Here is a 24281-nt window from a genome sequence, read left to right on the forward strand (position 1 = left end):
GCTGTTTTTTGAAAATTTTATTCTAATAATACATATACAACCTGAATTTCTCCTTTTAACCATATTCAAATATATAATCAAATGTGGTAATTACATTTAAATGTTGTGCTATCATAATCTCCATCTATTACCCAAATTTTCTGCCACCCAAAACAGCTTCTGTACAGCTTGAGTATTAACTCCCCATTTTCTACCCCCACTTTGGCCTCTAACAAGCTATATCCTAAATTCTTACTTCATGAATTTTCTTATTCTAATTATTTCATTCTAATGAGAACACTCAATATTTGTCTTTTGCGTCTGGTTTATTTCACTCAAAATGTTTTCAAGGTTTATCCATGCTGTCATATATAACAGAATTTCATTCCTTTCATGGTTGAATAATATTCTCTTGTATGAATATACCACATTTTATTTATCCATTCATATACAATATACCGATTGAGCATAAAGGAACATGGGTTGCTTCCATCCTTGGCAATTGTGAACACTATCACTATGAACATCAGTGTATAAATATTTGTTCCAGTCCCTGCTTTCAATTCTTGTGAATATATGCCTAGAAGTGGGCTTGACAGCTCAGACGGTAACTCAACGTAACTTTATGAGGAACTGCCAAACTGTATTCTACACAACTGCACCATTTTACATCCTAACTGAAAAAAAGTGAGTGTTCCTATTTTCCACATCCTTTCAAGCAGTCTTTCTCTTCTTTTTGTTAATAGTAGCCATTCTAGTGAATATAAGATACCATTATGGCTTTGAATGGCATTTCTTAGTGGCTAATGGTGTTGAGCATATTTTCATATTCTTTTTGGCCATTTGTATATCTTTGGAGAAATGCCTATTCAAATGTTTGCATTTTTTTAGTAAATCTTAGCACATTTTTAAATTAGGTTGTTTGCCTTTTATTGTTCATTTGGAGGATTTCTTTATATATTTTGGATATTAAAAGTCTATAAGATATGGTCTCCAAATAGTTTCTCCCATTCTATAGGTTGTTTCTTTTGTTATTATAATTAATTTTTTACTTTCATAATGAAGTCCTTTGATGAATAAAAATATTTAATTTTGATTTATGCTTGTTGGAACTTCCTTGTACATAAAATATGTGTTTTCCCTTGCAGCTTTCAGAATTCTTTCCTTGTCTTTTGGCAATTGTTAATTTGACTACCATGGGACTAGTCCTGTTTTCTTAGAATTTATCCTGTTTGGGATTTGATGGGATTCTTAAATGCACATGTTCATGTCTTTCATTAAATTTTGGAAGTTTACTTTTGATATTTCTTTTACTATTCCTTCAGCCTTTCCTCTCTTTTTTCTCTTTTTGGGACTCTGACAATGCATATATTGTATACGTGATGGCGTCCCACAGTCTCACAGGCCCTCTTCATTTTTTAAATTATTTTTTCTTTCTGCTCCTCAGCCTGAATAATTATAATTTCCTTGTAGTCAAATTCTCTGTTTCCTTCTTGTCCAGTTCCAATCTGCTGTTGAAACCCTGTGGGGAATTTTTCATTTTCATTATTGTGGTTTCAGCTCCAATATTTCTATTTGATTCCTTTTTAAAATGTCTATATCTTCACTAAGATACTGGTATTGGTCATTCCTTTTGTCCCTCATAACCTTTAGTTCTTCTTATGTGTTTTCCTTTATCTTTGTGAACATGTTGAGGATAATTTTTAAATGTCTTTTTCCAGTGTCTCCAAAGTCTGGTTTCCTTCATTGATCATTTCTGGATTTTTATCTTGTTCCTTTGGATGGGCCATTATTTCTTCTTTCTTTGTCTTGTAATCTTTTGCCATACACTATACATTTTAAAATTTTAAAGAGTTACCTCTAGTGCTTAATCCCTGACCTGTCTGTTGTTTAAATTAGTATCCAGGTTGTGGTGTGACAGAGAGTTCCTTAAGGCCAAGACCTAACAAGAAAAAAACAAATGCAAAACAAAAACAAATGAAAAAAAAAAACCATTTTACACAGTCTTTCTAAATTAGTTCTGCACTGGATTCTGCTCTCTTTCAGAGTGTTTCTCTTCTATCAAGAAAAGCAGCCTGAGGGGAATATTTAGCTCAGGGTCCTCTGAGTCTTTTTCGAGACTGTGTCTTATCCAGGGCTTGTTGTTGTTCATGCATGGCCTTAAGAATTACCCGGTTTACAGGCATTTGAATGCACTTTCTCTTCCACCTGGGTGCTACATTGCATAATTTATAGTAGGTATTTATTTGCCCCAGGTCACTTTGATATAATTGTTTCTTAGAATACTTTAGCTGTCTGCAAGCTTCTTACTCCAGGCAATCTCTGAGTGGTTCAGCTAGAAATGTGTTTCTTATCTCAGTCTTTCATGCCGCCCTAGGATAGATTTGCACTGATATCAGGCACCACAGTATTTGCATAGGGTTTACTCTACTCCCTCCAGATCTGGATTGGGAACATGCAGTAGTCGGAGCCCAGGCTGGCTCCATACTGAGCTGGGGAGGCTGGGGGAAAGGGTCAGCAAGGGCACTCAGTGTTTCTCCTACTATTATTAAAGCTGTGATTCCTTGATTTGCACTCACTCAGTTAGGCAATCTTTTAACTGTTTTCTGGAATTTTAAGAAAGATGACTGCCAGGTTTTGTGAATCATTCAGATTCTGTGGGGGAATGGCTTTCTAGAATGCTTTATACTGCCACATTTGTTGACTGGAACTTCTGTGCCTTTTTTTTTTTTTTTTTTCCAGCATAGTAAGTTTTGTGCTTAAACGTATTCAGGATGTTTCCAAAAGCAAAAAGTTGCTGGGTAGCTGGCTATTAGTTCAAGCACTACTCATCTTTTTAAGCTGAGGGAGAATCATTTGACTCTTAATTCTCTTAATTACCAACTCTGTTGGAGACTTTTCTCTATATCTTTTTGAATTTGATTGTTTACTGAACTCAGCCCTTCTCAATCTTGGTCTTTATAGGATAAATTGATTGGCATAATTCAAAAGTGCATTTGGCTTTTCCCTCTATAACTCTCCCAATTTGTGCTAGGCAGAACTCCACCTAAACTATGCCAATCAAATATATAGCTAGCTGCTTTTTTTTTTTTTAAAGCTCTCCAGAGAAGAAGATTCCACAGGCTCCCTTGGTAACCAATTCTAGAGGTTAATGGAACATGCCCATTCATCTATAATAATATTTGTAATTATACAGCACATTTCTTCTGAGTAGCTCTTGGCATTTTAAAATAGTATTTCAATCCCCAAGACATTCCTAGAAGTAGGTGGTAAGCCTCATTATGCTCCTAGAGGGCATAAACAATGACTTTATACACATTATATTCAGTGCTCAGGATGTTGTGAAGACTTCAGAAATGTTTAATAATAAGAATAGTAATTTTACAGATGGATGGATTGAGAGAAAATGGATTTAAGTTCTTTCCCAGCAGCTACAAAGAGTAAAAATTGAGACTTTCTGAGTTACACTTGCTGGGAGCTGCAATGCTCTTCCAAAGCCTCTGCTCCGTTTTTCGATGGTTTTGTAAAAATTTGAAATTAGACACTTTTAGTGACCCCCCCCAAAAAGGGAAAATTGCCCTTTCTAGGCGTCTTCTTTACAAGTCTAGTATTATGCAGTGAGTTATTATGAGTTTACACTTTATTGGAGACAGACTGAAAAAGATGCACTTCATCATTAGAACTACCCAGTTTAGTGTCTCTTTTCACAGAGGACATGCTGGCTAATTCTGGTTTTCCTTTATAATGGGAAAGTCCATTGTATACTACATATTATTTATTGGGAAAGACCTCTCTAAATATAGTTCTGAAACTTTCGAATTTTGCCAATTGAGATAGAATTCCCAACCTTTCTTATCTTGCCAATTAACAAATTGTTGATTTCTTTCTTAGCCCGTCAAGGTCCTGCTAAGTGTCCATAATGCTATTAGATAAACGCATTTGAAATTCCCAATATGGTCTGGATCATAAAACACATTTGCCATTTTAGCAGGGACCTTCTGAGAACATGGTGATTTAGACTAAAGAATAAGAAGATAAATTTCAGGAACAATATCATGGGTCAGTGGGAAGAATCTGGGGGCAGCTAATTTCCTTAAGGCCACTTAATTTATTTTGTGTAAATGGCTTCCTACTCAATCTTTGAGTAGGAATAGTGTCAGGTTTGTCAGGGCTTCTATGATAAATATCATAGACTGGTGGCTTAAACAACACAAATTTATTGAGTCACAGTTTTGGAGGCTAAGAGGCCAAAATCAAAGTCTCAGCAGGCGACGCCTGTTCTAAAGTCCTTAGTTTTCTGGGGGTAGCTTGGTGCACTCAATCTCTGCCTCTGTCATATGTCCAATATGTTTCTTTCTGTCATCTCCTATGGCTTCTACTTCTATGCCCAAATTTCATTTGTTTATAAACAACCCACTCATATTTGATAAGGTCCACCTTGATTCAGGTGGCTTCATCTTAATAGGATCTTCAAAAATTCTATTTAGAAATGAACCCATACCCACAGAACTGTAGATTAGGACTGGAGCTTGTATTTGTGGGAGCACGGTCCTGTCTCCCACAAATAGCCAGGCAGATGTATTCATTTAATTGAGAGACTTTGAATTTTCATTAAAGATTAAATTTTACCGTGTTACCAAATTCTGTAGCATAGAAACTTTGTCTTGCCTAAAAGGATCAGATAATCGAAAGTACGTATTTTGTGGGTTTTAGATGTGGAATTTAGATTGGTAAGAAAGCTTATTGGCTAATTTTTGTACATGAGGATATCTTTTTTTTTTAAATGAACAGACTTTATTTTTAGGACAGTTTTAGGTTTAAAGAAAAATTGTACAGAAGGTACATATGGTTCTGCTTTACCCTTTACCCTCCGCACAGTTTCTCCTATTAGTACTATCTTGCCTTAGTGCAGCATTTTTGCTATGATTGATAAACCAATGTTGTTATTCATTATAATTAAAGTTCACAATTTGTATTAGGGTTTACACATCCTGTTTCCAGTTCTATGGACTTTCACAAATTCATAGTCATGTAGTCACCATTACAGTAACATAGAACAGTTTCATTACCCTACAAATGCCTTGTGCTTACCTATTCATCTCTCCCTCACTTACAACCACTGATCTTTTTTTTCTCCCTAGTGTTTTTTTTTTTTGCATGGGCAGGAGGCACCAAACTTACAACCACTGATCTTTGTTTTCTCCCTAGTGTTTTTTTTTTTTTTTTGCATGGGCAGGAGGCACCAAGAACTGAACCCTGGTCTCCCGTATGGCAGGCGAGAAGCCTGCCTGCTGAGCCACCGTGGCTGGCCCTTCTTCATGGTTGTTGCTTTTTTCAGAAAGTCATATAGGTTATGAAATTCCATTTTCAAAGGTAAATGTACTGAGCAGGTTCTGAAAATTGGTCTGAATCTGAGATGCTCATTATTAAACTTGATTTTATTTTGAAATGCAAAGACATTTATTTTGGTTTTCTTCATTGTTTATAAAAATTGTGTTTTGGTTTATTTTTGGTTTATAAAACACAGAAATAGCCAACAATTTAGGCAAACATTTAAAACACCAATGTGACAAATTACTGACTTTTGTGACTACAAATATGAAGGTAGGTTACCAAGTTGCCTTATTGCAATGACAATTTCATAGTAGAAACCCTATTATGTTTGTAAAATACATGCCCTCTCGCATATACAAAAACAATGGTCTTAAATGTATAAGCGACAACTTAATATGATCAAATGTGGCATAAACTTGCAACAGAGTGAAATACTGAAAAGTTCCCAAATTAAATTTTTAAAATCCCTTGAGAAATTAACCTCAAGAAATGATCTTTCCAAATATCTACATCCTTAGAATTTTGGCTTGTCAAAGACATTTAGTAGAATCAGGCAGCATTTTGATATATGAACATTTCTTTTATTTATATCCAGTTTACCAGGTATCCAAGAATACAAACACCTGTGATATTTTTAAACATGTCTTTTGCCTTAGATTTTATTCTAGGATGAAAAAAGCAAGTTAATCCCAAGGTGTTCTTTTGATGTGAAACAGCATAACAATCTATTGGCCATTACAAGTTAAATCTATCTGGCTGTGGGTGAATGAATGTATTTACACAAAGCAGGAAAAGGAGAGAGTGTGTGCAACATAGAGACAGAGTGGGAGTGGTCATCCCAACAGGCTGAGTTGTGAGAGGGTCATCAACACACATGTAAATGGAACTAGTTTCACCATCTCTCCCGGGAGGGAGCATGTAGTAGAAGGCTTTTCAGTAGCCTGTTGAAGGAAATGCTGCTACTGCATGGAAAACACTTCCCGCAGGCCTCATGCATACTATGAAGTATCAGATAGTCAAATAGAGAAATATGAGAAAGAAGAATTACATAGAGATATCGCTGAGAAAACATTCGACGGCAGTGTGAAGCGGGAGTCTGCTGATAATGAAAACACTATAGAGTGCCATGAATCAAGCTGAAGGAAGATCAGAGAGAATAGCAATGTAATGGATTATCTTTTTAAAAGTAACCAGAATTAGGACTGCAAGGATAGTTCCGTGGTAGAATTCTCACCTGCCATGTGGGAGACCCGGGTTCGATTCCTGATCCATGCACTTCCCAAAAAACAAAGAAGCGAGCAAAAAATGAACAAACAAAAATTCAACAAATGGTGTTAACAGAATGCTTACATGGAAAAATCATGAAATGCGACCCCGCCACACAGCATACGAAATATATATATAAAATAACCAGAATTAATTACTTATAAATATACAATTATAATTGTCAGTTTGTCTCTTTGAGTCTGTATTTTATGCCTATGCTAACATGAATATATTAGTGAAGTAATAATATAAGAGAAAGGAGCCTTTATTTGTCATGTCAGTGGGCAAAAGTACTAAACCTGATATACAGACAAAGTATATCGGCCAACCTTCTCATATATAATCACTAGATCCCATGGGAGAAAAAAAACATAAGTACGTGCCATATCCAAATTCTTGTGACAAATTCTTCAGTTCTTTCAACTTACTCCTAGGTGGGTCACTGATTAATCATTCCATATAAAACATCATATATACTAGTGAAATATAATTAAAAATATGAAATAGAGAAACTACAGCCTTCATAAATAAAATATATCCCATTTTCCTAACTATATTTGTCTCTTGGCATTTCTGAACCACCTCCACTTGTCAGTGACACAGAACCAGCTCCTGTAAATTGAAATGGTAGGAATAAAACTTGCGTGGGTATTATTCAAATAATGGGATGCAGGTGTAAATGGGAGCATTCCATCTGATTGACAAACTTTGGCGCTGTGAAGAGAAAGGTGAGCTGTCAGCTATGACACTAATGAACTATTTGGCTGAGTAAATAGATTCTCTGTGTGCAGTGCAGAGCATGTTGTTTTGGAGAGTATATTCATTATTAGATGCTGCTGATAATATTGGGACATTTTATACACATTGCCTAAGGCACATAAGATAAATAATGAACTCAGAGAAATAAAATTCAAGTGTCAGACAATGACTTTCATCACAAATTCTCACATTCTGTTACTTTCAAGCCGATGAGCTTAGTTAAGTAATTTAACCCATTTAAAGTTCAGTTTATCATCTGAAAAATGGGAATAAACTTTTTACCTTACAGAGTTGTAAGGATGATTCAGATAGTTTAAAAAGGTACACAGACTTGGGCCTGTAGCATAGTAAGTGCTCTATAAATTCTAATTATGTGTTAATAAAACTCTCTAAAAAATGTCTAAAATACTGTATTGCAAAAAATTTGCCCTGAAATGTATGCACTGCACACTACTACTAAGGTTTCCTAAGATGAAACTTCTTTGTGAAGAGTTAGAATTCTAATATGTAGATTTTTAATATGTACAATAATAATGACAATAGTGATAGTAGGCATTGTTGATAAATCTAATGGCTCCAAATTTCCATGAAATAATCTACAAATATTGAAACCTGGAGAAATTGTGACAGATCTGAAGAATGTCCTATTAAATATGGTGATGAGGAGGAGGATGATAAAATAAATTATGCTTTTCATGTGAGTATTGTTTCATATTTTGAAAGCGGTTTATGTGCCCTAAATTTATCTTTCTTTAATGTATATGGGTTAGTGTATAAGGCAAGATTTTGAAGAAGGTGGTTGTAGCAGTTTGAAATGATTTATGTACCTTAGAAAAGCCATGTTTTAATCCTAATCAATCTTGTGAGAGCAATGCTTTCTTCTAATCCCTATTCAGCACTATAGCTTGGAAAATTGATTAGGTCATCTCCAAGGAGATGTAACTCAATCAATTGTGGGTATTAAACTTGATTAGATGGAGTGGAGACATGTCTCCACCCATTCTAAGTGGGTCTTGATTAGTTTATTGGAATCCTGTAAAAGAGGAGACATTTCAGAGAGAGTTCCTTTCTGAGAATGAGGATAGAGCTGCAAAACCATGACAGGATGACGAGAGAACCATGGGGTCCACCAGCCAGTGACCTTTGGAGATGAAGAAGGAAAATGCCTCATGGGGAGCTTCATGAAGCACGAAGCCTGGAGAGAAGGTTAGCAGATGCCGCCATGTTCATCATGTGCCCTTCCAGCTGAGACAGAAGTGCTGAACGTCATCGGCCTTCTTGAACCAAGGTATCTTTCCCTGGATGCCTTAGATTAGACATTTCTATAGACTTGTTCTAATTTGGACAATTTCACAGCCTTAGAACTATAACTTGTAACTTATTAAATCCCCCTTTTTAAAAACCATTCCGTTTCTGTTATACTGCATTCTGGAAGCTAGCAAACTAGAACAGTGGTTAATTTAACAAGGGGACAAATAGGGTAGCAAAGACCAGGAGACTTTATATCATTTATTGTGTTTGTAAAAAACATTGAAATTATTGAGCTTATGGATACTATGATTTTTTAAAATTCATTCCTCACTCAACCAATTCAGTAATTCAACAAACATATATTGGGCGACTTGTTAATTTTGGTATTATGATCTAGATAAATGTGGACTGTCACTGCGGGAAACAATTCACATTCACTGGAATTTGCAGACATCAAAGTCATTATTAGCAAATACAAGTCTTCACATTTCTATGACTACATACAATATAGGTGTTTCCATGGATAAAATAGATTATTTTTCAGTAAATCTTCTAATTTCGTTTTCCCCATATTTTTCTGCTATTTTTTGTGTTTGTTGAATGAATAAATGGTTAGCTGAATGACCTCGTGAATACATTTTGCACATTGATGCCTAATATGTAGTTTGTTAAAAACCCATTTTCAAAAATGTGTCCCAATAGGAGAACAAAAAATGGACTTTGACTTCTCTTACAAGAAGGTATTTCTCTGGTACAATGTGAATGTTAATTTGAAGTGATTGTACCATTTTACTAAATTCTGGCTTTTATTCCATAATCTCCTCATTCTACCTCAAGAAGCTGAGAGTATTTTTCCCTTGGCATTGTATTTGCTTAATTAAAAAGTTTCAGTCTCTATCCTAATTCACTCCATGGAAGAATTCTGGAATGTTTGGTTTCTGAATCATGCTTTTCCCTGAGTCTCCCATCCAGCCCCTTCCTTTTGAGATTAAGGCTCCTCTGCAGTTCCTACAAGGCACACCTAGATCTAGGTCCTCTCTTAGATAGTAAACTTCCTGCTAGTCAAGGCCACGGCTTAGTCATTACCACATTCTAGGGACTGTCACTGCGGGAAACAATTCACATTCACTGGAATTTGCAGACATCAAAGTCATTATTAGCAAATACAAGTCTTCACATTTCTATGACTACATACAATATAGGTGTTTCCATGGATAAAATAGATTATTTTTCAGTAAATCTTCTAATTTCATTTTCCCCATGTTTTTCTGCTATTTTTTGTGTTTGTTGAATGAATAAATGGTTAGCTGAATGACCTCGTGAATACATTTTGCACATTGATGCCTAATATGTAGTTTGTTAAAAACCCATTTTCAAAAAAGCAAAAGCAAGAACAAGCAAACAATCTACCTATACAAAAGCTTTGTATATGTGTAAACGGAAGGAGTTTGTCAACTGGCTTCCATGTGGAGTAAGAGGCAAATTGACCATTAGGGCTTTTCTGTTGCTTTTCTGGGGCAATTCTCCCTAGTTTCTTTGCTTAACTGTTTTTCTAGTGATAATTGCTGTTTTTGCTGCATGCTTGTGTTTCCTGTGTTCCTGGTTCTTGGATTTCTCTGCATGTGAATATAGAAATGGGGAGTTACACTTCACAGTTTTATCTAGAGTTCTTCAATTATTCCCACAGTTGTAGGCCTTTATCTTACTATCAGTTTTTACTGCACATGGTGTTTCAGGGTATCAAACATCCCCAAGGCTCTCCAGAGCTCATAAGCTCTCTGCTTTAAGTCCACCTCATATTTAACTTTTATTAACCCGCTGCATTGGTTATCAATATTCTACTGTCTTGCATCTTAAAAAAAATTTTTCAAATTTCTTGCAATTGGACCCTTCCTTTCCACACCTCTTGTTTTCCTCTACTCTGATGGTTTATAATTTTCATTATTATTAGTTGTGGTTTATTATCAATTTAAGGGAGCCTGCAAATAAGACTAAACGAATGCCTATTTTGTTCACTCTAACATATTATACTAAACCATCTCCTCCCCCTTCTCTTATTACCAATATTGTTTAAACATTTGTTCAACTTTTGGCACACATGGGTGGGAGACTTTTTAAATACTAAAAGTAACACATACAAGATTGGGTATAAAATAATGACCCTATTACATAGTCTGATCATAACTGAGCATCTTAACTTATTTAGAACTTTTGTCAAACATTTTTGTCACTGACACTTAGATATCAATAGTTTTCATACTCAGTAGAAATAGAACTAATTTGCATGGATAAGAATATGAGGGAAGTTATTTGAGTTACTTTTTCTTCTTCCATATTGATTATATGGTTCCCAAATCTCTGTGCTTCTTGTTCTTGCTTCAGTTTCCTTTTCTAATTTTCCTATCTACACAATTTCTTGGAAGACATGTTAAAAAAGTATCAGATACAGAAAAAGTAATCCTGTATTCTTGGAAAACAGAAGTATTCTGTGCAGTATTTGTTTTCAGAATTTCAGCTGATTTGGATGCAAAGAACTGATATTAAAATTTGAGTCATCCTGTGGTTGTAAAAGAAAAATTGTCCTTTTACTCCACAAAAGTTGGTTATAAATGAAAAAGAGCGATTGTTAATTTACCATCAAAGGCACAGTCTACCCCACAGGGAAGGAGAGCAAATTTATATTTTATGTAGCTAGAAATCACATTCTGTCATGTGTCTGATGTAGAAATCTAAGCTTCCTTTTGCTTTACCTCAGATTTCTTCTGGTGATTTTTTGCATGCCATTTGTTATATGATGCCCAGGAAGCTTATGGTTGGTCCTCCTTTAATTTGGCTACAAGTGCAAAGAAACGATATTTTGCTTTTATCCTTTGGTTTATTTGTGGGTCTTCACTTCTGATAGAAATGACAAAACATTTACTTCTACTATTTATCAGTTTATCTAATTGCCTTCGAAACCCCCTTTTCCCTTTGCAATTGTGGCTTCCTCAAGAGCATCCATGTCTCTTCACACTTACAAGATGAGAATGATCACACAATCATTGCACTTTTGCTCACACCATCCCGTCCAACAAAAAACCTTTTCATCCTCCCACCTCTACCCCATCTCTCAATATCAACCATCGCTAGACTCCCCAGCCATAAACAACCACTTGCTTACAACAGTCATGGACATTTTTGGTAGAGTTTATAATTTTGTATTATAACCAACTGGGAATATGTTTGATCTTTTCTCTTGCTTGAAAAGTCTCTTGAATATTGAGACATATTGCATTATTTTTATACTGATAATGATAATGATAATAACAATAACACCAACATTTACACTGGCAAACATCCTGAGTGATTTCTCTGTGCAGACACCCTGCTAAGGGTCCATTGTGCTTTATCTCATTCAACACTGTGACTTAGGAACCAACATTAACCTCCTGTACAGATGAGGAACTTGGAACCAAGAGAGTTTATAGAAATTGACAAGTTCGTCAATAACCAGATTTTAGAGGGATTTTCGAGCACAGGTCCAACTTAATTCAACTAAAATTTATCCCTCCTAAAAATATAGGCAGACTTGCACTTACTAGATTAATAACATTGCTTTGAATAGAAAAGTGAGTGAATTAGTGGCTTTCCTGAACATTTTAAAATCAATTCTACTAAATTCAATTTTTCAAGAACACCAAGCAAAGAGTATTGTACTTAGTTTCCGTAATATTTTCCTCTTTGTAAGGGTACATATCAACATCATAAAAACTTCATCACTTGACACCCTGGAATGTTCTTGCCATCTCTTTATTTAGTATATGTAAGTGTTAAGACCATTCTAGTATACTTTCAAACCTAAATCCCTCCTGATAGCACTCCTATAAACAGAATTTGGGGGAGGTGGACTCCTCTGCCTGCAGAAATAGGCATTGTATTAATTAGTAATTAGAATTGTCACCTGAAGCACAGACCCAAAATACTATTCACTTTAATAAGTTAGAAGTTAATTTTGCACTCCATAAATATTGATCTGGTGTGATGGTTCTGCTCTGTGAACTCATCAGAGGCCCAGCCTTCTCCTCAATTTTTGCTCTGCCATTTCTAAGTGGTGGCAGTTATGTAACTGCAAGATGATTCACAACTATTTCTTCACAGCAGCCAATAAGGTGGAGCTGTGTCACGTGACACTACCACTCACATCCCACTGCCCAGATTTTAGTCATATGACTACACCTTGCCACAAGGAATGTCAAGAAGTGGTAGTCTTTATTCTAGGAGACCATTTGCTTGGCTAAATATCATATTACTATGAAAGGAGGGAAAATACATGTATTTATCCATATATATTGTATTAGTTAGGGTTCTCTGGAGAAACAGAATCAACAGGGAACACTCACAAATATAAAATTTATAAAATGGTCTCATGTGACTGTGGGAACGTAGAGTCCAAAATCCACAGGGCAGGCTGTGAAGCCAACAATTCTGATGGAGGGTCTGGACGAATTCCACAGGAGAGGCTCACCAGCCAAGACAGCAAGAGCCTGTCTCTTCTGCATCCTCCTTAAAAGGCTTCCAGTGATCAGATTAAGCATTACTCATTGCAGAAGACACTCCCCTTTGGCTGATTACAAATGGAATCAGCTGTGGATGTAGCTGACATGATCATGATTTAATTCTGTGAAATGTTCTCATTGCAACAGACAGGCCAGCACTTGCCCAACCAGACAAACAGGTACCACCACTTGGCCAAGTTGACACATGAACCTGACCATGACATACATAGGATAAATGGCATTATCTTCCATAGATATAATGAATATATATTTGCTTTTATATGCTGAAGAAACTTGCTAGAATGACTATCATAATAATGAAAATTTATATCATTAATATAAACAAATGGTGTCAAACTTCAAATGAAGTGCAAACTTGAACATAAAATCAATTGAAAAAGGTATATTCCTCATTCCTAAGCACAATTTAGGCATTTCTAAGTTGAGTTTGAAATCGGTTTCTTCTGTTGGATCACAAAAGAATTGATGGCACTTTTTCATAAGAAACGTTTCTATGCTAGCAAGTCCTGCCCCCAACTGCTCCTTCTTTGAGTGTCCGTGCATTTACATAAACTTTAACCATATTAACAGGTATCAAAAATGCCAACAATAAAGAGAAGTGCATGGATTATTTTGTGCATGGGATGGAATTTTTTTTTAGTGCTGTAAAATGTCCTGTATGAATACAATAACTTTGACATAGAAAATGAAAGATTTTCTTAAAGCTATTAAGCTTTCTTTTTTCTATTTTAGTGAGAAGGATCAAATGAGCAGGCTCCTTTTGTCTAGGAGAAAAGAAGAAAAAAATGAAAATCGTGCTAGATCTGTAGAATCCAAATTTGATGGACGGGTAAAAAAGAGTTTAGAAACCAGAAGAAAAAGTGAATATATTAAGCATCTAGAGATGGTAAAGAAGACTGTAAATGGGGAAGTGTGATTTCTAGAATTATATGTGTCTTTATCAGCAGTAAACAGATAATGTGATGAAGTTTAAAATGTCTTCTCCTCAAAATGATTTGCTTCTTAGCCTGGCTAATTATGAAGATTTATTTATGTGCAAGCTGACTTTTCTACTTTCAAATGATTTTATTCAAATAGTGCAAATCCCAACATTCTTACAATTCACTCCTTCTGTATATATTTGGTAAATGATTGAATGAAAAAAAAACCTTCCACTGTCTTTTCAATATACCACTGTGAAATACTCAGCATGTGATGTGAGATGACATTTCTTTTCCCCCTCTCCTTTATTTAACCTCAGCATTTGATTTACCAAATTCGAATGTAGATATGTTTTAACAGGAACAATCAAACTTATATAGGGATACCAAATTCCTAATGATAATTTTGAAAAATTTCCCTTGAAATGTTCATTTACTGCTATGTACTGCTTCACTCATTTCTGACTGGTTACTTGGCAACAGCATCCTTTTTTCCCTAAACCTTACCAAATAATTTTTTAAGATGATATGATTGTGAAAATGTAATCTGGAAAATAAAGGGATGAAATTTTAATTGGCTGGCCTTGCTGCAAGTAGTACACGGTTTATTTTAGTTATGCATCTCTGCAGAATCAGAGAGTTCAAGCCAGAGGGGCCTTTGAGATTTGGAGATCTAGTCTTTACATTGCTCCAGTGAGGAGAGAGAAGATCTTGTTTTGCTTGGTATTTCTCATTTTTATTTCAATATTTGTATTTGAGTCAGAGCATGCAAAGTAGAAGTATTCAGGCATGGCAGAAGACTCTATTTCTAAAGGAATTTATCACTGCTTTCATATGAACTCAAGCACCAGGTGAATTGTTTACACAGTATTTTTGAATTTTCTGAATAAGAAACTGAAGGTTTTATCCTTTTATTGACCTTTTTGTTTCACCCATACCAAAATTACCTAATAATTGATTAACTCATAGTCTATACAGTTTTACTCGTATAAACAATAAAGGTAGAACACCTAAATTCAATAGCTTTACCTTGATTGCACATAATGGGAAAGGGTAATTTTCCAAGAGGAACTCATCACACTGCATACACCATTACTACCAGACATCTTTATTTGGGTACCGAATAGAATCTTAAATTCAAAATGCCCAAAACAGAGCTCCAGATTACTTCTTTCACATCATTGTGTTCAGGCCAAAAAATCTCTGTTATCTGAGTCTTTTCTTTCTCTCTGACTTCCTGCCCAACTTATCAGCAATCCTTCTTAACCATATCTGCAAAATAGATCCCAAATCCTACCTTCTCCCACCACCTTCATCACTGTTCTTCTAGTTGAAGCCATAGTTACCCACCTCCCCTCTGGATTTCCACAGTGTCTCCTAACTGGCCTCCCTTGTGACATGCTTCCCCCATGCTCTTTTCTCCATCGAGAGGTCAATGGGATTTTATTATTTTTTTAAAAAGTTTATCATACCCTGTTATTAACTTGCTCTAACAGAAGAATTTAAGGTATACTTCAGAAAAGAAAGGATTCTGGAGGCAGAGAGGGAGCAACAAACAGCAGAGTCCACTACAGAATGGAGGGAATAAACTTGTTTTTTTGCAATTTTAGTCCTGTCTATCTAAGGAGTTTAGAAATGCTAATTTTATTGTAGTTGGGAAAATATGGAAAACTACAATGCTTGATAAGATAGTGTGTGGTGGACTTCTACAAATAAAATTATATTTAGACATAGCAAAGGAGAAACAATGCATTGTTATTTTTCTTAACAAAGAAGTGTTTTAAATCCAAGTTGGGACTAGACACACTGCTTAGAATGTGAGGTGTGATAGAAGAGACCATCAAATATTTTTGCCCTGGAGTATTTTTAGGTCATTTGTAACAAAAGCAACTGGAAAAATCTTGAGACCTCACACTTTAAAAACAAAAGGCTTTTAGAACAAATATAAAGAAAACAAGTTAGGTAATAAGAAGGAGCAGGTGCTTGTTGAAGTACAAGCTGCGGGGAAGACTGTGATTCTACCAAATGACAGTAGATGGCGCTGGTGTGCTGGAAGAGAGTGGGCGATTTAGACTGAAGTCTGAAGGCGGTAATTTGTGCAGGTGCATGCTAAAAAAGACACTATTTTGTCTGAGGAACTGTAAATTGTATCCATGATTCACATATCATTATTAATTCATTTTGTATTCATTATCATACAGCAGATTCATTTGGCATTTATGCAGATGTCAGAGTGTAGGCACTTCCAGGAGCTATGGATGGAGGTTCAGATTGCAGGTTGAGACCAGGCTATCTGTGTGAGGGTTTCACAGAAGTGTAAGTGGAAAGAAGTGCTTTTTAAACCATGACAAAATTTGGCCGTGGACTTTCCCACGGATTGTCCAGCTAGCGGCTTTCAGTGTCTAATTCCGTGACTACCGTGTGTGCTCATTACTTCTCTCCACATATTTTTTTGGCAGATTAAGTCTGGCAGATGAGAATCTTCCAAGTTGGAGAGCTCTGAGTGAGATAAAAATTTAATAATCTTATTGCTGACCCAGCCACTATGGGTAGAACAGATAATCCTTTAATAATGCACTTCAGAAGCCTGGTTTGGGTAGCCCAAGACAGGAGGCTGCTTGGTGGAGTGGAAAGAGAGCCTTTGCGACAGGAAAGATGGGTTCTGGTGTTGGCTCAGCCACTAACTAGCTCTGGGACTTTGGGAAAATCAATTAACCTTCCAAGGTCTCAGGTTCTTAATCTATAAAATGAGGGGACTGCAGGAGAATACCACCAAAGCCCCATGGGCACTAAAAATAGCAGGATTTCCTGATAGGAAAAAGCACATGCCAGATAGAGTTTTGAAACTCTACACTTTTTTTGTGACCTACTTCAAATCATATGAGTTGTTTAGTTTGCCATGAATTGTAAAATGTATATCATCTGTGTGTAAATGAACCAAGTAGTTACATGTGTGATTTATTGCTAGTGGCTGGTGCAGTATCACATATGAGTAACTGTACTTGGTCTTGAAACCTTTCCTAAATCTCAGCAATGACAAATGAGGAACTCTGAGTGGGAAGTCTAAGTCACCTGTGTTTTCTCACAAGTGAACACAATCTGACACATTGCATGTCGTGCCATGGCATGCATTTCACAAATGCGCAAAGAGACAATCTATCTTACCATATCCCCGAACTCTAAACTAGATTTTCCTCAGTGCTTGAGTCACTATAGAAATAAAACAGATTCTCAGAGAAGCTCACTAACCCTTTAGGGACAGCAGCCTCTTCCGTTCAGACACAGTTCTCTGAAATGGTTTATAAACTCTCAGAGACTCCCCAAGTAGCAAAGGAAATCGCGGGCCAACTGGTGATTTGCCAAATACAGGGAACGGATATTGAACCGTAAGAGATCTGGTAGATAAAGACAACCAGGTATTTTAGGGGAAAAGCACATTTGACTAATCTGTTTTTTAAAAGAGATGACCAATAAACATGATAGTGATACTTATTTAGAATTTCATAAACTTTGGATAAGGTTACAAAGAAGGAGATTTCTTTTAAGAGCAAATGTCAAAGAAGGGAGAGATGTTCTGTCATAGAACTCACACTTACTTCTCTTGGGAAGTGAATGGATAAGTGAGATGTTGAGAACTGTCTGTTAGCCTTATCGTCCGAGATTTTGGAGAGGAAACCCCAATGTTCCCTCAAGTCTTCAGGTAATTCTAAGCACTTCAACAATACCAAATGCTGGATCTATTGGGATGAAGTGTTTGAGGATATCATTAGATTAAAAGAGTTAAAAAATGAAAAGGGATTTCATTCTGCAAACCAAGCAAATACTGTGCATGCAGCACCCTGCTAAGGCTGGGAATACCAAGACATTCACATATAGTTTGAGAGCAAATAGACATGTAATTGGAAACTTACCATGGAAAGCCAAGAGAACATAGGGTATTGATTGAGCATCAGTTAGTATGGTACTATAGAGGAAAAGAAGATGCCTGAGGTTAAGTTGTGCAAGATATGTTTATAGAGGGAGATGAGCCAGTTCTTGAGGGAAATGCTTTGAAGGGAAACAGATCCAGTTTTGAATGTTTACTTGTCATTTCTTGTTTATCTCTGGGAAAACTGCTTAATTCTGAGTAACAGATTCCTCGTCTTTAAAGTGAGGGATGTGATGGCAAGCTCAGAGGCTCATTATCAAATTTTGAAATGACAAATGTGTATCCAGTCATGTGTCAGATGGAGATTAATATCTCAGCTTTTTGCTAGGAGCATGCTATTTTATAAGGTGGCTTGGATCTCTGATAGCAATCTTCATCCCTCTTTCCACAGGGAGAAAGCTCATCCAAACATGGGCTGTGCACTCTCAGCTTCCTTCCCCTGTTCTCATCATTTCTTTATCACTTCACCTGTAGAAAAATGAGTGAATAGGGTTAATAGAATGGCTTGGAGGTGTGATTTTAGAGGAAGCATACCTTACATAATGACAGAGGAAATCCCTTCTAACATCCCCAGATTTGTTCTCAAATTCCTTCTGGCTTCAAAATCAAGGCTTTGGTCAACTAGAGATGTGACTGTCCTTCATAAAAAAAAATCAATAGCCTACAGAAAAATGACTGCCCCCACCTCATGAGGACAATCCCACAGCACCCACTTTACCTTCTTGGGACCCCTGGTACACAGTTTAGCTTGGGCTCCAGAAAGCTCAGAAACCAAGCATTACAAATTAGGCTAATCCCTCCTCTAAAATGCAACTTTCTAATAAATTCACTTTCTAGTTCATCCTTTTTTTCAAAAATTATAACTAGTTAGATTAACTAATACGCTATTCACAAGGTATGACAATATGTGCCAATAACAAAGTTATTCTAAGTATTCCAAGTAATACAATTCTAAAAAATATTACAGATTAAAACTAATACCCTTATTAATTTATAGACAGAAATTAAAGTTGAAAATTTAAATCCACATCATTTTCAATTAAAATGAATAAAAATTTTAATGTTGAATTCAAAAGAATTTAGAGCCTCAATCTTTCTTTCACTCTTTTTTCTTTCCTCTTTTCAAATTCTTATTCTACTAAGTATCTGCCACATGTGTCTCGGTCAGATGCTTGGGTGGGTTGAGCTTCCCTGAGCAGCTGTAGCTGGGTCCTTTTTACTGGAAAAAGGATGGTTTATTCAGGTCCTCTGAATTTCAAGTACTTTCACTCAAATTCTCTCATGTGCCTTTATCTTTAAACATTCAAAAAGTTAATAGGCTACAAGGTTTTCTACAGCCCTCATCCCACACTCTCAACATCTGGAAATCATAGGCAACCCAAGTTTCTACAAGACGTATCTTAAGTAAATTGTGTTCTTACAATCCTAGCACTTGGTTCAATTTAGACCTCAATTACGGGTGAAAACTAAAATAGAGTGAGAAGCATAAGTCCACTTGACTGTATTCTATCAAAGTCTCAATCAGCCTACTCTGAATTGGGGCTGAAAGTCAACAGGGAGACATCTCCCAACAGGTTAGAGTTAATTAAAATATGCTCATCGAGGGGGCTGGGGTATTCTACCTATGCAAACTGACTCCCACCTCTCCGATTGGTGTCTGAGACATTTGAGCCTTCTTGAGGAATTTGCAAATTTTTATTAGCAGCACCACCACTGATTCCTTTTTTCCTCATGCTCCATATTTTGAAGGTTATTAAATTCCCCAGTTGAGCTCATCTCACATTTATTTCAGCACAGGTTCAGCACCAGCAGATCACTGACCTCAGCTGCTCCTCAGACTTCTGAAGGTTTTGCAGCTTGTGCTTGTCCTAAAGTTGATTTTCCTTTGTTTGGCTTTTGAATTACTTGGATTTGCAATAACTTGTTCTAGCTCAATGGCAAAATATATGTTTCTTCTGTGACACAATTTCCTGTCGGAGTGGGGTCTTTCTGAAATGCTTTATTTCTCCTTTCTGGAAGCCTCAACTGAGTTTTTTTTTTTCTTCTTTAATCTTTTATTTTTTTTACATGGGCAGGCACTGGGAACAAACCCGGGTCTCTGGCATGGCAGGCGAGAATTCTGCCACTGAGCCACCATTGCACGGCCCCTCACCTGAGTTTAAACAGTCTTATCTACTCCTTAAATTGACCATTTTCATTTTCCATCACATGTAAAATGATCACTCTTTGTGGTGTTTCAATCACTCTATTTTATTTTCCCTTCTCACTCAGGTCCAGGTATTTCCTTTCCTTACTGTTAAGAATCTAATTATGTATAACCCCTTCCCCATCCTCCCACCCCCCAAAATATTCATGATCTAAACTCTGGCCTTATGAATGTGATGCTTATTGGAAATATGATCTTTGATTATGTTATTAGTGGAGATCAAACTGGATCACGGCAGCCCCTAATCCAATATGACTGGTGTCCTTATAAGGAGAGGAAATTTGGACACACAGGCAGACACAGGAGACAGCCATGTGACTGGGCAGTATTTGTGTTATGCCACAAGCCAAAGAATGCCAAGCATTTCTGAAAAGCCCACCAGAACTCTGTAGACCTCAGAGGAGGTATGGCCCTTTAGACTTCTAACTTCCAGAACTGTGAGACAATAGATTTCTGTTGTTTTTAGTTACCCAGTCGGTAGAACTTTATTACAACAACCCTAGGAAACTAAGACACTTACATATTCCTCTACATTTTGTATGGTGGGATTTCCTAGTAACAGACATAATGTCAAAAATATCCTTTTTCAAGCCATTCATGTTTGTGGTTACCACCCTGAGTTCTAATCCATTATTGTCCATTATTTTGGGTTTTTCATATGCTCTTTGCCTTCCCTTAGAATATCATTCCCACTAAGTGAGGCCCTCCCTGGTCACTAAGTCTTCTTCCAGAAACACGTCCTGTTCTCCCTTGCTCTTTTGTTCTCCTTATTCTTACTCATTCTTTTATCTTTTTTATTTTTGACCTCTCCTTCTAGGATATAGACCCCAAGGGTATAAAATTTGTCGTCATCATTCCCCATACATCCCCAGGGACAACTGCTGTGACTGGCAACTATTGGATGCTCTCAAATATGTTGAAGCAACTTTCAGAGAGGGGCAATGTATATTTTCAATGTTCATATGGTCTTTGTAAGAAACCTGATAAGGCTTAATGTACCCTGGGATGATCTGTCTACTTTTTCCTTCTCAAACATTCAAATAATCTGTGGCTCCTTGAGATGGTTCTTCCAATAGTTATGAGGTGGTTTCCTAATAGGCCACCCATCTTGCAGTTTTTAGATGATCCCTCTCAATTCCTTGGACATAAGCCCTTTCTAGGGAAGTTACTCAAGTTCACTGCCAAGAAACTTTACCATTACCGGGGTAAGAACATTTGGTATAAATGTAGTTCATTTTCCCTTTCATGTAGTTCTGATTCGGTTGTTAAGTCCTGAAGGTACCTTTTAGATTGTTCTCTTCCTTCATCCCTTGTAAATCTGTCTTCTCCTCTTTCCAATGCTGAAATCACTTCCTGGGCCATTGTCATTTAAAACATATTTTTGCCCTATTAATTCTTTTTTTTGCAAATTATTTTCCAACTTTATTTCTAAGATAAATGTAGTTATAACATTCCTTCCCTGAATTTGGGTTGTAAATTTAACTTTGTGATAAACTCCTTTAATGGTTTTTCAGCCTAGGTTCAAGTAATTGCCATGTCCAATATAATTTTCCTTTCTTCCTTATCTGCTAATTATTGAAATCCATTACCTTTTGTGGATCAATCCGATCTGGGTCTTTGAAATCTTACACTATGGTCACAAATTATTTAGTGACTAAACAGAAGTCAATTTGAAACTAGAGGGTAGGACATGACTCTCAGGGGCTGTGAATATGCCTCACACATGATTCTAAGAGATTAACCTGCTGGTGTTTTTTATTTCTTATCTTTACTCTTTTTGGAATTGGGTGCTGTCTTAGTTTTCTGGTGTTCCTGTAACAAAGTCCCATAGATAGGTGGCTCAAAACAACAGAAGGGTATTGTCTTATAGTTTTAGAAGCTGGAAGCTGGAGATCAAGATGTGACAAGACCAAGACCACGCTCCCTCTGAAGTCTGTGGCGTTCAGTGGTGGTTTGCTGGCAATTCATGGCATTCTTTCTCTGTGGTATCTGGCTGATTTCTCACTCTCTGTCTGTCTCTGTCTGGGTCCAGATTTACTCTTCTTATAAGAACACAAGCCATAGGGGACTAGGTTGGGCCCTAAACCAATTTGGCCCCATTTTAACCAATAACATCTTCAAAGATTCTATTTCAAATAGAGTCACATTGAATACATCTTTTGGGGGGACATGACTCAACCATAATGGATGTTCTTTTCAACATGGCAAGAGGATGGGATTTGGAGTAGCTAAATTAATAGCTTCTATTAACGTCAAACCCTAACAATAAAAAGGGTAATATCTCATGCACTCAATTTGTAGCCCACATGGATATTAACTGCCTTTGAAGAATAAAGCTTTGGTCTTTTGTCCTTCAAGAAAATTACCATAAGGACAAAAATCATTTCACCCATCAATGCCTAAAAAGCCTGTATCAATGGAGCCTTAATGGGGCTAAAAGACTCCCTTTCTCTTGATAATCTCATCTCTGTCTCATTCATTCCTGCTTAGGTCAAAGCTACACCGGCATCAGTCAAGGTTAGCTACAAAAGTCGGGATGAGATGTGCTTACTAAGCCTTATGCTACTTATCAAAGAGCTGCTAAACCATAGACATCTGCTGCAATAAGCTACTGTGACAAGCTGCTGTGACCCTAAAAGGTCAAGGACCAGACCCCCCTGATCTGGCAGAGCTTGAAGCATCAATTTATCCACATGGTAGTTTGTTTCACATAATACCAACACATTGCTATTTTTTTCAAATTTCCTGGTCAATGAAAGAATGTACTAAAATTTTAGGATCTCAGTAAATAATAAGTATGTCTTTCCTTCCTTCTCTGTTAGGTTTAAATTGGAGAAAATAGACACATAAATTGCCACATCAATAATAAAATGGCAGTTTTTGTTATCAAAAGATCTGGATCAAAAGAGAGAGATAAGGTGTGTGTTCTTAGCACTTTCAAATTCTCTCCTTTGCTAATTAAATTTACCTACCCCAAACTATAGGCTGTCTTGCTAAGGGAAGAGATTGTCTCAGTAAATGCACTGCAGGAAGGAAAAGAGAATATGCACCTGAGAGATATAACCTTCCCCTAGGAAAGGAGGAGGGAGGCTCAGACAGACATACTCAACTCCGAAGTTAAGGAGTGTGCAAAAAAGTATCAGAAAAAGTGCTTCTATACTCTCCCTTTTCTTTGTTTGGCCCTGGCTCTACACTGATGAACAAAACTAAGACAAAACGCATCACCCTAGAGTTTAAAGTCTAGTGGGGAAAACAGATACCAAATTAAAAACAAACAAACAGTACCACTATCAATGTAACAGATAATAAAAATGTTCATGGAGGGCAGGAAAGTTATTCTTGACAAAATAATATTCAAGATGTTATTTTTAAGGATGGACAGGGAGAGATGTTCTATTTAACATAGAGATTAGAGCAGAGGAAATATTAGTGTCACATCTTATATGCAAACAATATGATAGGAAGCAACCTGCCTTAAAATAGAAAATAAGAGATAAAACCACTGCTCAGAGAAAGTTAATTTGCTGATGTCATAAAGCCTCCTTGATGTTGGCTTAGGAAGGACATCGTCACCACTAAGAATTAGTGCATCCATTAGTTGTACACAAAGGAATGACATTTAAGCCTAGGGGATGGCAGTTAATAAAGTTATTACAAGTAATCTAAGTTTTTTACATCAAGAGAATAGATTATTTCCTTTTCATGTCTATATATCTGGCCATTTATACCTTTGTTCTCTATTTAGTGGTAGGGGTGAAGTTTCTCTGAGTTCTGCAAGCTTCACAAATGTGTCATTGTGGAAATAACATTATTCTAAGAACTAAATGTCCCTGGTTCAAATTCTGACTCACCAGATACTGCATGTATTACACTGATCAGGGTCTTCAAACATTCTAAACTGCTGTTGCTTTTAACATAAAAATGTGAATGCCTACTTTAGTTTATTTTATTCTTTAATCCTTTAATCCATTTATTTAGTAGTCAGAAGTTTAGTCTCATTTTAAGAAGATTTTAGTCCAGGGAAAATAAAGATAATTGACACCCAGCACTTACCATAGTGTTTATCTTATGGACAGTCATTA

At 36.4% G+C, this 24281-nt stretch overlaps 1 long non-coding RNA gene across 14 annotated transcripts in view; it reads left to right on the top strand.

Moving 5' to 3' along the window:
• Positions 1-24281, top strand: part of LOC143663535 (uncharacterized) — a 550609-nt gene that overhangs the window by 96741 nt on the left and 429587 nt on the right. For 3 of the 14 annotated variants that reach the window (XR_013166002.1, XR_013166003.1, XR_013165995.1), the window contains one exon: positions 13878-13974. The exons of 7 other annotated variants lie outside the window; for them this stretch is intronic. This is a non-coding gene — a long non-coding RNA (uncharacterized LOC143663535). Of the gene's footprint in view, positions 1-5215; positions 5278-13877; positions 13975-23021; positions 23099-24281 lie in introns of those variants that run through there. 4 more of the 14 variants (XR_013166005.1, XR_013166006.1, XR_013166011.1 and 1 more) reach the window with 4 other exon arrangements.

This window comes from Tamandua tetradactyla, chromosome 19, assembly GCF_023851605.1.
Source record: "Tamandua tetradactyla isolate mTamTet1 chromosome 19, mTamTet1.pri, whole genome shotgun sequence".
Lineage (NCBI taxonomy): Eukaryota > Metazoa > Chordata > Mammalia > Pilosa > Myrmecophagidae > Tamandua > Tamandua tetradactyla.